General features: G+C 40.3%; 1 pseudogene; it reads right to left on the bottom strand.

Moving 5' to 3' along the window:
• Window positions 1-3,065: 3,065 nt before the first annotated feature.
• Window positions 3,066-13,420, bottom strand: LOC140954690 (uncharacterized; annotated as a pseudogene).
• Window positions 13,421-13,630: the final 210 nt, after the last annotated feature.

Genomic DNA, 13,630 nt, shown 5'->3' with positions numbered 1-13,630 from the left:
GTTGAATCGCGCTTATATTTTTGCTAGAGTTTTCGGAGGCTGTTTCCCTTTGAGGAGGTGGAGAATCGCAACTCGGTGAAGAGGTGTTGTTGTAGGTCTAGACAAGAGTAAAATCTCAAAAGAGCCATATCTTTTGATGTAACTGTTGGATGGTGCCAAAATTTTTACATGAGTTTCTAGAGGCTGTTTTACCTTGAGGAGGTGCAGAATCGCAACTCGATGAAGAATTGTTGTTGTAGGTCTAGACAGGGGTAATGTCTTAAAAGAGCCGAATCTTTTGATCTGACTGTTGAATCGAGCCCAGATTTTTACAGGAGTTTCCGGAGGCTGTTTTCCCTTGAGGAGGTGAAGAATCGTAACACGGTGAAGAGGTGTTGTTGTAAGTCTAGAAAAGAGTAATGTCTTAAAAGAGCCGAATCTTTTAATCTGATCGTTGAATCGCGCTTATATTTTTGCTAGAGTTTTCGGAGGCTGTTTCCCTTTTAGGAGGTGGAGAATCGCAACTCGGTGAAGAGGTGTTGTTGTAGGTCTAGACAAGAGTAAAATCTCAAAAGAGCCATATCTTTTGATATGACTGTTGGATGGCGCCAAAATTTTTACATGAGTTTCCAGAGGCTGTTTTACCTTGAGGAGGTGCAGAATCGCAACTCGATGAAGAATTGTTGTTGTAGGTCTAGACAAGGGTAATGTCTTAAAAGAGCCGAATCTTTTGATCTGACTGTTGAATCGAGCCCAGATTTTTACAGGAGTTTCCGGAGGCTGTTTTCCCTTGAGGAGGTGAAGAATCGTAACACGGTGAAGAGGTGTTGTTGTAGGTCTAGAAAAGAGTAATGTCTTAAAAGAGCCGAATCTTTTAATTTGATCGTTTAATCGCGCTTATATTTTTACTATAGATTTCGGAGGGTGTTTCCCCTTGACGAGGTGGTGAATCGCAACTCGGTGAAGAGGTGTTGTTGTATGTCTAGACAAGAGCAATGTCTCAAAAGGTCCTTATCTTTTTATCTGACCATTGGATGGGCCCCAGATTTTTACATGAGATTCCGGAGGTTGTTTTCCCTTGAAGAGGTGAGAATCGCAACTCGGTGAAGAGGTGTTTTAGTGGGTCCAGACAAGCGTAATTTCTCAAAGGAGCCATATCTTTTGATATGATTGTTGGATCATTCTAAGATTTTTACAGGAGTTTCCGGAGTCTGTTTTACCTTGAGGAGGTGAAGAATCGTAACACGGTGAAGAGGTGTTGTTCTCAGTCTAGAGAAGAGTAATGTCTTAAAAGAGTCGAATCTTTTGATCTGACCATTATATCGCGCTTATATTTTTACATGAGTTTTCGGAGGCTGTTTCCCCTTGAAGAGGTGGAGAATCGCAACTTGGTGAAGAGGTGTTTTAGTGAGTCTAGACAAGAGTAATTTCTCAAAGGAGCCATATCTTTTGATATGACTTTTGGATCATTCTAAGATTTTTACAGGAGTTTCCAGAGGCTGTTTTACCTTGAGGAGGTGAAGAATCGCATTTCGGTGAAGAGGTGTTGTTCTCAGTCTAGAGAAGAGTAATGTCTTAAAAGAGTCGAATCTTTTGATCTGACCATTATATCGCGCCTATATTTTTACATGAGTTTTCGGAGGCTGTTTCCCCTTGAAGAGGTGGAGAATCGCAACTTGGTGAAGAGGTGTTTTAGTGAGTCTAGACAAGAGTAATTTCTCAAAGGAGCCATATCTTTTGATATGACTGTTGGATCATTCCAAGATTTTTACAGGAGTTTGCGGAGGCTGTTTTACCTTGAGGAGGTGAAGAATCGTAACACGGTGAAGAGGTGTTGTTGTACATCTATTTTTTTTTGGTAAGCATGTTGTTGTACATCTAGACAAGAGTAATGTCTTAAAAGAGCCGAATCTTTTAATCTGATCGTTGAATCGCGCTTATATTTTTGCTAGAGTTTTCGGAGGCTGTTTCCCTTTGAGGAGGTTGATGTGCATCATGGGAATTATAATCCATCTCGTAAAGCTGAATCTAATATGCAAGAGGATTCAGATGGTCCAATGACAAGAGCGAGAGCGAAACAACTACAACGGGCCTTGACGAATCAAATTGCAATGATTGAAGCTGCGTCGGAGTTAAAAATTAGCAATCAGTTTGAAATTGGTTCAAGGGTGCTTATTTGCCTACAGTTGGAACTTGGAGATGGGAAAAGCCCTTAATGGTTCTTTTCATGCTGGGCTACTTGTATTTGGATTGATAATGCAAGTGAAGGAACTGATGCTGTTTACGGTCAGAACAGTAGATGGATTTGAACCCGAATTTGAAGTCATCCAATGCATGTGAAAAGAAGATTTATGTAGGTAAAATTCAAGTTCAGAACGTGATCTTTCTATATTGTCCAACCATGATTGCATTAGACTTTTGTGTCAAAAGTTATGGCTGTTTTAAATTTCGTCTGCATATGTTTTAGAAATGTCAAAAAAAACGTCTGTTAGTTAAATTTGTCTACTTGCTTTATTAAAAGTCTAGTTTTTAGGCTTGACTTCTGTCATGTTGAATTCACCTAACTTTGGAGGGATGTTCCAAAGATAAATATGTATCAGAATATGAAATAAACACTTTTGGCCAAGATTTGAAAACTTAATTCAGAGAATTAAGAGTTGTTCTTCCAAATTCGTTTTGTGAAGAACCATACCTGACTTATCACTCTTCAATCACAAAGAGTGTGGCGTCGAAATCCTAGATTGATCTTTGTGGCGTCCAGATCGACTTATCAAAGTATCATTCTAGTCTATCCTCCATCTTATTTACCTTAAATCACTACAATCCAGCCTAAATACCAAAAGAAAGACAACACAACCAGACCCATCCTTCATCCATTTTCGTTAGAATCATTGTTGCCGATTTTCAAATCATTCACGGCACATCATCTGGTATCAGAGCATCAGTTGCGATCTTAGGCGGGAGCCAAAAAAAAAAAAAAAAAGAAGAAAGGTTTGCTGGAATTGAGGTTGATAAACTTAACTATGGCTGGAGATAAAGAAGATTTGCCAAGAGGGTTAAGTTTGGAACAGGCACAGGTTATGGGCTTACAACGATCTCATGCTGAGATCCGGGATGAGATGACGGGAATTCGTGAACTGTTGAATACCCTTATACAAAGGATGCAAAGAAATAATTTGCAACCCCAACCGAGGCAAGCACTTAGGGTGCCACGAAATGATATTATAGAAGCTGACGAAGATCCAAATGGGGATGATGAGGCTGATGATAGGGTCAGACCAAGAAGGCAGAATTATAATCCTCCTAATGGTCTCAAACTTAAGATTCCACCGTTTAGAGGAAGTAGTTCACCTGAGGAATACTTGGAGTGGATTCAGAAGGTTGAAAAGGTGTTTTGAATGGTATGAATATTCTGAAGAAAGGAAGTGCAAGGTGGCAGCACTTGAGTTTACAGATTATGCTCTTTTATGGTGGGAAAACTTAAAGATTCAGAGGAGAAGGGATGAAGAGGAGGAGATTGCAACATGGGCAACTATGAAAAGAGTGATGAAGAAGAGATTTGTTCCTGATTACTATAAACAGGAGCTATACATCAGACTTCAAACTTTGCGACAGGGATCTTTGACTGTGGAAGAGTATGTGAAAGAGTTTGAGCTGCTGCTGATTCGATGTGAATTGATGGAACCTCAAGAGCAAACAATAGCTAGATTTCTTGGAGGGTTGAGGAAGGATATAGCTAATGTTGTTGAGTTACAGCCATACATCTTCCTTGAGGATGTTATAAAGCTTGCAACCCGAGTAGAGAGGCAACAGAGACGAGGTGTCCGAACTGGTGGAACTACGTCAAGCGCGACAAGGGCTGTTTCTACGCCTACACAAACATGGAGCACACCTAAACAAGATGAGAAGGTGGAGTTTAGCAAGGGCAATACCAGTTCTGATTCTTTGAAGGGAAAGGAGAAGGTGACAGAACCTCAACACCCTAGGAGGTCTCGGGACATTAAGTGCTTCAAGTGCTTGGGACATGGGCATATTGCTTCTGAATGTCCAAATAAAAGGGTGATGATTTTGCATGGGGATCATGGAGAGCTGATCAGTGGAGATGAGGTTGAAACTGAAGACAAAGATGAGGTGCAAGTGGCTGAACAAGAAGAGGATTTCGAACCAGTGAAGGGAGATTTGTTGGTTGTTCAACGGGTTCTGAATGCACAAATTGACGTTAGTGATGAGCAACGCGAGAACATCTTTCATACTCGATGTCAGATTCGAGATAAGGTGTGCGGGATGATCATTGATAATGGAAGTTGCACTAATGTTGCGTCAACTACCTTGGTGGAGAAATTGGGTTTAAATACCCTTCCACATCCCAGACCCTATAGTTTGCGATGGCTGAATAAGAATGGGGAGATTCGGGTGACAAAGCAAGTTCGTGTACCTTTTTCCATTAAAACCTATCACGACGAGGTTTTATGTGACGTTGCACCAATGTCAGCTAGCCATTTGTTGTTGGGTCGTCCATGGCAGTTTGATAAGGATGTGACCTACAATGGACGGAAGAACACTTATTCTTTTATGCTGAATGGAAAGAAGGTGAACTTGTTACCACTGAGTTCTCAACAAGTTAGAGAGGATCAGTTACGAAGCCAACAAAAGGAGGTGACATCACGAAAGGAGCTGTTGTTAGCCAAAAAAGGAGACATCAAACAAGCATTAGCCACAACAGGGATTGTTTTCATGGTCTGGGCAAAGCAACTACTACAAGTAGAAGGATTGGACTTACCAAGACAGATTAAGGAATTTCTTGAAGAATTTAAAGATGTATTTCCAGATGAATTACCTAAAAGATTATCACCTATTCGTGGTATTGAGCATCAAATTGATTTGGTGTCGGGAGCTTCACTTCCTAATAGACCAGCATACAGATGTAATCCAGAGGAAGCGAAAGAGATTCAAAGGCAGGTCGGTGAGCTCTTAGAGAAGGGCTATGTGCGAGAATCACTTAGTCCATGTTCCGTACCTACTTTGCTTGTTCCGAAGAAAGATGGTACCATGAGGATGTGCATGGACAGCCGTGCTATCAACAAAATAACAGTTAAGTATCGATTTCCTATATCCAGACTTGATGATTTGCTTGATGAGTTGCATGGTGCTGTATTGTTTTCTAAAGTCGATTTTCAAATCGTACTTGGATTACCAAGAAACACAACGTGGGAAGGATTCAATAATGGTGGTGGTTGATCGATTCTCCAAAATGTCCCATTTCATTCCTGCTGATTTGTTCTTTCAAGAGATTGTTCGTTTTGCATGGAATTCCTAAAAGCATTGTCTCTGATCCTGATACAAAGTTCTTAAGCCATTTTTGGAAGACTCTTTGGAGGAAACATGGAACAAAGTTACTTTTCAGTACGGCATGTCATCCACAAACTGAGGTAGTAAACCGAACTTTATCTTCTTTGTTACGAGCTGTTATACATAAGAGTTTGAAGAGTTGGGATACTTGTTTGCCGATTGTGGAGTTTGCATATAATCGTAGTGTGCATGGGGCTACAAAATTTTCACCATTTGAGGTTGTGTATGGCTTTAATCCTTGTGTTCCTATTGATCTTGTTCATATTCCAATTGATGAGAGGACATCTATGGATGGAATTAGAAAGGCAGAATTGATGAAGAAACTACATGAGCAGGTTCGACTACATATTAAGGAGAAAACAACAAAGTATGCTAAACAAGCTAACAAGGGGCGAAAGATGGTCAGGTTTGAACCTGGAGATCTTGTTTGGATTCATATTAGCAAGGGCAGATTTCCAAGCAAACGTAAGTCCAAGTTGATGCCAAGAGCTGACGGTCCATTTCGTATTATAGAGAAGGTGAATGACAATGCGTATTAAGGTAGATCTTCCTGGTGATTACAATGTATCAACTACTTTTAATGTTAAAGACTTATCTCCGTACTTGGATGATGATGACGATTCTGATTTGAGGACAAATCATTTTCAACCCGGGGCTGATGATGTGCATCATGGGAATTATAATCCATCTCGTAAAGCTGAATCTAATATGCAAGAGGATTCAGATGGTCCAATGACAAGAGCGAGAGCGAAACAACTACAACGGGCCTTGACGAATCAAATTGCAATGATTGAAGCTGCGTCGGAGTTAAAAATTAGCAATCAGTTTGAAATTGGTTCAAGGGTGCTTATTTGCCTACAGTTGGAACTTGGAGATGGGAAAAGCCCTTAATGGTTCTTTTCATGCTGGGCTACTTGTATTTGGATTGATAATGCAAGTGAAGGAACTGATGCTGTTTACGGTCAGAACAGTAGATGGATTTGAACCCGAATTTGAAGTCATCCAATGCATGTGAAAAGAAGATTTATGTAGGTAAAATTCAAGTTCAGAACGTGATCTTTCTATATTGTCCAACCATGATTGCATTAGACTTTTGTGTCAAAAGTTATGGCTGTTTTAAATTTCGTCTGCATATGTTTTAGAAATGTCAAAAAAAACGTCTGTTAGTTAAATTTGTCTACTTGCTTTATTAAAAGTCTAGTTTTTAGGCTTGACTTCTGTCATGTTGAATTCACCTAACTTTGGAGGGATGTTCCAAAGATAAATATGTATCAGAATATGAAATAAACACTTTTGGCCAAGATTTGAAAACTTAATTCAGAGAATTAAGAGTTGTTCTTCCAAATTCGTTTTGTGAAGAACCATACCTGACTTATCACTCTTCAATCACAAAGAGTGTGGCGTCGAAATCCTAGATTGATCTTTGTGGCGTCCAGATCGACTTATCAAAGTATCATTCTAGTCTATCCTCCATCTTATTTACCTTAAATCACTACAATCCAGCCTAAATACCAAAAGAAAGACAACACAACCAGACCCATCCTTCATCCATTTTCGTTAGAATCATTGTTGCCGATTTTCAAATCATTCACGGCACATCAGAGGTGGAGAATCGCAACTCGGTGAAGAGGTGTTGTTGTAGGTCTAGACAAGAGTAAAATCTCAAAAGAGCCATATCTTTTGATATGACTGTTGGATGGCGCCAAAATTTTTACATGAGTTTCCAGAGGCTGTTTTACCTTGAGGAGGTGCAGAATCGCAACTCGATGAAGAATTGTTGTTGTAGGTCTAGACAAGGGTAATGTCTTAAAAGAGCCGAATCTTTTGATCTGACTGTTGAATCGAGCCCAGATTTTTACAGGAGTTTCCGGAGGCTGTTTTCCCTTGAGGAGGTGAAGAATCGTAACACGGTGAAGAGGTGTTGTTGTAGGTCTAGAAAAGAGTAATGTCTTAAAAGAGCCGAATCTTTTAATCTGATCGTTGAATCGCGCTTATATTTTTACTATAGATTTCGGAGGCTGTTTGATGCGAACCTCGTGATCACGTGTTCACGCAACCCACAATCAAGATTGAGATCTGATCCCGGAAAGCCGAAATAGGTCTGATATGAGTGCGACACAATGGAAACCTGCCCCAAGACACCAACACTATTGGAATGAGTAGAATGACGCCACGAAGCCGGTTAATCTTCGATAAATCAGATTCAGTTCGTTCAAGAACTGAAGAATGCAAGAATCACTCTCACACGTTAAAACTGAAAAATTCAGAATAATAATCATCAAAGCTGCCGAAATTTTGGCCTCCATGAGTTTAAATAGTTCTTGAAAAGTTAACCCTAATGGACCCTTTATGTGGACTTATATGAGGTCCACTCAAAACTGGCCCAAAACCCTAAAATGAAAAGCCCATAACCAAAAAATGAAAAGCCCATAACTTAATCCAAATAAGCCTTGGATCCTAGCTTAAAACAAAGTATGAATTAAGCCCAAACAAGCCTTGGGCTGTAGCTAACAAAATAAAATAAAGCCCTTATCTCATGGCCCAAATAAGGTTGTATTGGACCCCTCTTGCACATGGATAAGATGTACTAGGATCTCCTCTTGATACTCCAATGGACCTTCCAATTCTGACTTGGTGGAAACCTTCAAAACCAATGCATTCAATACGTCTTTCAATGTCTTTGTCTTGGACCGAGTCATTGGTCCATTTGGAACATGTAATGGGTCCTTGCTGGTGTTTCTGGGCTGGTCCGCATCATCCCCTCTCTCCTCGAAAGGATTCGACCTCGAATCAAAATCTGTGTCAAACAAAGTAAGATCAGCAACATTAAAGGTAGCACTAACACTATATTCACCTGGAAGGTCAATTTTGTATGCGTTGTCATTGATTCTCTCTAAAACCTGAAAAGGACCATCACCACGAGGCTGTAATTTTGATTTCCTTTGGTTAGGAAATCGTTCCTTACGCATGTGCACCCATACCCAATCACCGGGTTGGAAAACAACCAGTTTACGTCCCTTATTTGCTTTAGAAGCGTAAAGTCTGTTCTTTTTCTCTATTTGTAGTCGAACTCCCTCATGGAATTCTCTTACCATCTTTGCCTTCTTTTCACCATCTAAACTTACCCTTTCTTCAAAAGGTAAAGGAATTAAGTCCATAGGAGTTAGTGGGTTAAAACCATAAACAATTTCAAAAGGAGAAAAAGTAGTAGTTGAATGCACAGTTCTATTATAAGCAAACTCAACAAAAGGCAAACATTCTTCCCAACTTTTCAAATTCTTTTGAATTACAGCACGTAAAAGTTGGGATAATGTTCTATTCACTACCTCAGTTTGTCCATCTGTTTGAGGATGACATGTTGTTGAAAATAAGAGTTTAGTTCCCAACTTTCCCCATAAGGTCTTCCAAAAGTAACTAAGGAACTTAACATCACGATCTGACACTATACTCTTAGGAATGCCATGCAAACGTACAATCTCTCTAAAGAACAAGTCTGCGATATGAGATGCATCATCTGTTTTATGGCATGCAATGAAATGCGCCATTTTAGAAAACCTATCTACCACAACAAAGATAGAGTCTCTACCTTTCTTTGACCTAGGTAAACCTAATATGATTCAGGTATGGAACACAACGCGAGAGTGAACGTGCTGATTAATAACTTAGAATGGAGAATTCCTATCACTCATGCTATTGGCTGGCACCCCATTTTAGAAGCTATTCCTTCCACCTCTACTCCTAAGGGGCAAAAGGATGAGATTGTTTGGTTGGATTCGCCAAATCAGAGTTTCTCAGTCAAAGTAGCTTGGGAACAACTAAGAATTCATCATCAAATGGTTGATTGGCATGACATCGTGTGGTTCAAGAATGCTGTCCCAAGACATGCATTTCTTCTTTGGGTGGCTATCCAACGGAAACTCTCAACGCAGGATAGACTTCATCGGTTTGGTATTCATGGTCCCAATAGGTGCTCACTCTGTCTCTGCAATAATGAAGATCACAACCACTTGTTCTTTGAATGCTCCTTTGCGAAAGCATTATGGTGGAATGTTTGTGATAGATGCGACATTCCAAGAATGACAAAAAGCTTGGATGAATGGATTCGATTGGCCACTGTCTCTTGGCATGGAAAAAGTTTCGTCAACTTTTCTCGTAAACTGGGTTTCGCAGCTACAGTGTATTGTATCTGGCAAGAACGGAATGCAAGGATCTTTGCAGATGTGTCTAAAGCTTCGAATTTGGTTTTTGATCAAATCGAATGTATCATTCGCGATAAGCTTGTTTTGATAAGGAATGTTCAACAAACAGATGAAAACATAAGGATCCAAAGACTTTGGAGGGTCAATAACATGGACTCTTAATTTGATGTTTAGCTGGTTGTTTTTGTACCCCTAGCATATCTAGTTGGTCCAAGTTTTTGTTTTGTTGTGGCTAGCCTGTAGCCATTTGTTGGTTTTCGTTTCTGTCCTCATTGTAAATCTTGGGTATGCCCATTATATTCTTTGTATCATTTTCTTTTAATACATAAGTCAGCTTACCAAAAAAAAGACCTAGGTAAACCTAAAACAAAGTCCATAGAGATATCTACCCAAGGTTCAGTAGGCACAGGTAGTGGTGTATATAGTCCATGCGGTTGTACTCTAGATTTTGCCTTTCTACAAGCAATGCACTGTTCACAAATTCGTTGCACATCTCTTTTCATCTTTGGCCAATAGAAATGCTCATGCAATACATCCAAGGTTTTCGCAACCCCAAAGTGACCCATTAAACCACCCCCATGTGCTTCACGAACAAGCAATTCACGCAAAGAACTAGCAGGAACACACAATCTATTCTCTTTGAACAAATAACCATCCATCAAATAAAACTTACCGAAAGCCGAATGTCCACATGCATTATAAATCTCAGCAAAGTCAGAATCATTATCATACAATTCCTTCACATATTCAAAACCTAACAATCTAGTATTCATGGTGTGTAAAAGAACATACCTGCGCGAGAGTGCATCAGCTACGATGTTCTCTTTCCCTTGCTTATACTTGATTACGTAAGGAAAAGTTTCAATGAATTCAACCCATTTTGCATGCCTCCTATTCAACTTACCTTGTCCTTTCAGATGTTTCAAGGACTCATGATCCGAATGGATTACGAACTCTTTTGGCCACAAGTAATGCTGCCATGTCTCAAGTGCTCTTACCAAAGCATAGAGTTCTTTGTCGTAAGTGGGATAGTTCAAGGTCGCTCCACTTAACTTCTCACTGAAATACGCAATAGGTCTCTGATCCTGCATCAAAACAGCACCTATTCCTATTCCAGGCGCATCACATTCTATTTCAAATGCTTTTGTAAAGTCAGGTAAAGCCAAAACAGGTGCAGAACATAATTTTTCTTTCAAAAAAACAAAAGACAACTCTTGTTCCTCCCCCCATCTAAACCCAACTGACTTTTTAACAACTTCATTCAAGGGCGCAGCTATTGTGCTGAAATCTTTCACAAAACGCCTGTAAAAACTAGCTAACCCATGAAAACTCCTTACCTCACTTACCGATTTTGGTGTAGGCCATTCCCGGATGGCCTTAACTTTCTCCTCATCCATCTCGATACCCTGTGCAGTTACAACATAGCCAAGAAACACAATTTTCTCCATGCAAAAGGCACACTTTTTAAGATTAGCATACAATTTCTCACTACGCAACACACTAAGTACATTACGCAAATGATCAAGATGCTCAGTTAAGTTCTTGCTATATATCAAAATGTCATCAAAATACACAACCACAAACTTACCTATGAATGCACGCAACACATGATTCATTAAACGCATAAACGTACTAGGTGCATTTGTAAGTCCAAACAGCATTACTAACCATTCATACAAACCATGCTTAGTCTTAAATGCTGTTTTCCATTCATCACCTTCTTTCATCCTAATTTGATGGTACCCACTTTTCAAGTCAATTTTAGAGAAAATACAGGATCCATGTAACTCATCTAACATGTCATCAAGCCTAGGGATGGGATGTCTATACTTTACCGTTATGTTGTTGATGGCTCGGCAATCAACACACATCCTCCATGTTCCATCCTTCTTTGGCACAAGTAGCACGGGTACAGCACACGGGCTCATACTCTCACGAATGTAGCCCTTTTCCATCAGCTCATCAACTTGCCTTTGAAGCTCCTTCGTCTCCTCGGGATTGCTTCTATAAGCTGGTCGGTTAGGAATTGAAGCTCCGGGTACGAAATCAATCTGATGCTCTATCCCCCTCAATGGTGGTAATCCGCTAGGAGTATCGTCAGGGAACACATCATCAAATCCCTGCAACAAAGAAATAGCAACACTAGGCACAATATGATCAAGATCATTAGTATTAAAGTAAGCCTCTTTGTACACAAGTAAGATCATTGGCTTGTTAGTGAAAAATGCAGATCTGACCTCACCCTCTCTAGCATAAAAATTGGGTTGTTTCTTTAGTTTTTCCACACAATTCTCATCACACTTGCTGACTTTCTTCACTCCTCTTGTCTTACCTCCACTCTCGGCCAGATTTGGGTGTTTTTGAGTTGTGGTCGAATGGTTTGATTTGTTTGGAGTGTTGGCCGAATATTTGCTTGTGTTTGGATGGGTGGCCGAATGGGTTGTAGTGGTTTGTGTTCTAGCCGAATCTGATGGTCTTCTCTCCCCTTTTTCCTCACCTTGATTTTCTCTCCCCATCGCCTCATGCTCACTTTTTAGCTTTATTTGATCATCATACACCTGTTTGGGTGTAAGAGGTACAAGAGTGATGGTTTTACCATCTTTTACAATGGTATACCTATTTTTAACCCCATCATGAATTGCCTTCCTATCATATTGCCATGGTCTCCCCAACAAGATGTGACTTGCTTGCATTGGTACCACGTCGCACAGAACTTCATCAACATATTTCCCAATCGAAAATGGAACCACAACCTGTTTAGTCACTTTCACTTCACCACTATCATTCAGCCATTGCAATCTATATGGTTTAGCATGCTTAGCAGTACACAAATTCAGTTTACTAACAAGGGTGGCACTACAAACATTAACACAGCTTCCACTATCTATAATTAAACCACACACCTTTCTTTGTACGTAACAACGCGTATGGAAGATGTTCTCCCTTTGTTCATTAGTATCATCTTCTTTGACCTGAACCTGAAGTGTTCGCCTTATAACCAAGGACTCCTCAACCGGTAATGCTAACTCATCCCCATCACTATCCTCCAATGGTGGCATGCCTTCACAATCAGAACTGTCACTTTCAGATTCCACATCACCATTATCTCTAATCATCATGATTCTCTTGTTTGGACACTCTGAAGCATAATGTCCATGTCCCTGACACCTAAAACATTTAACATCACGAGTACGTTTAGGTTGAGTTTCAGATTTACCTTTGGCATCAGTAGGGACATCAACTTTAGCCTTTGGTGGTTCAGTTCTAGAAGGACCAAAGGATCTTGGGCGGACAGTGCCCTCTCTCTTTAGATTCGGCTTCCAAGATGATGACGAACCCGAATTAAACGCTGGCCGAGCATGCCCCCTCCTAAGTTGTCTCTCAACCTTCGTCGCCATGTGAACCATGTCCTCTAGCTCCACATAGTGCTGTAGCTCAACCACATTAGCAATGTCCCGATTCAACCCATTAACAAATCTAGCCATGGTGGCTTCTCTATCCTCAACAACATTAGCCCGAATCATTGCTATCTCCATCTCTTTGTGATATTCATCTACTGTCTTATAACCTTGATTCAGACCTTGGAGCTTCAGATATAAGTCTCTATAATAGTGGTTTGGCACAAATCGTCTCCTCATTAAGACTTTCATCTCCCCCCAAGTCTGAACGGGTCGCTCGCCATTCCTCCTCCTACTGATCACAATCTGATCCCACCAAATCAACGCATACTCCGTAAACTCAATTATCACCAATTTCTCCTTTTTCTGTTCAGAATAGCTATGGCAATCAAAAATCCAATCTACCTTTTTCTCCCACTCCAAATAAGCCTCGGGATCGTTTTTACCTTGAAAGGTAGGAATTTTCAGTTTAATGGTGTCCAAGTCCCCATCCATATCTTCATAAGTGCTCATGCCACGGAAATTCACATTCCTCCTAGCCCTGTTCGGTCCAGACCTGATTCCTTGGCCAGCTGATGCAAAATCATAGTCATCTTCTCCCGCATCTGCGTTTTCATCAACAAACTCTTCAAAATCAGATCTAACATTCCGTGCTGCCATACGGACCGTATTTCCCCGTCGATCAGCCCCACTATTCTGTTGCTT

Source organism: Populus alba, chromosome 16 (genome assembly GCF_005239225.2).
Source record: "Populus alba chromosome 16, ASM523922v2, whole genome shotgun sequence".
Taxonomy (NCBI): domain Eukaryota; kingdom Viridiplantae; phylum Streptophyta; class Magnoliopsida; order Malpighiales; family Salicaceae; genus Populus; species Populus alba.
Note: the sequence above shows the minus strand (reverse complement) of the source record. Positions and strands in the feature narration are given on the sequence as shown.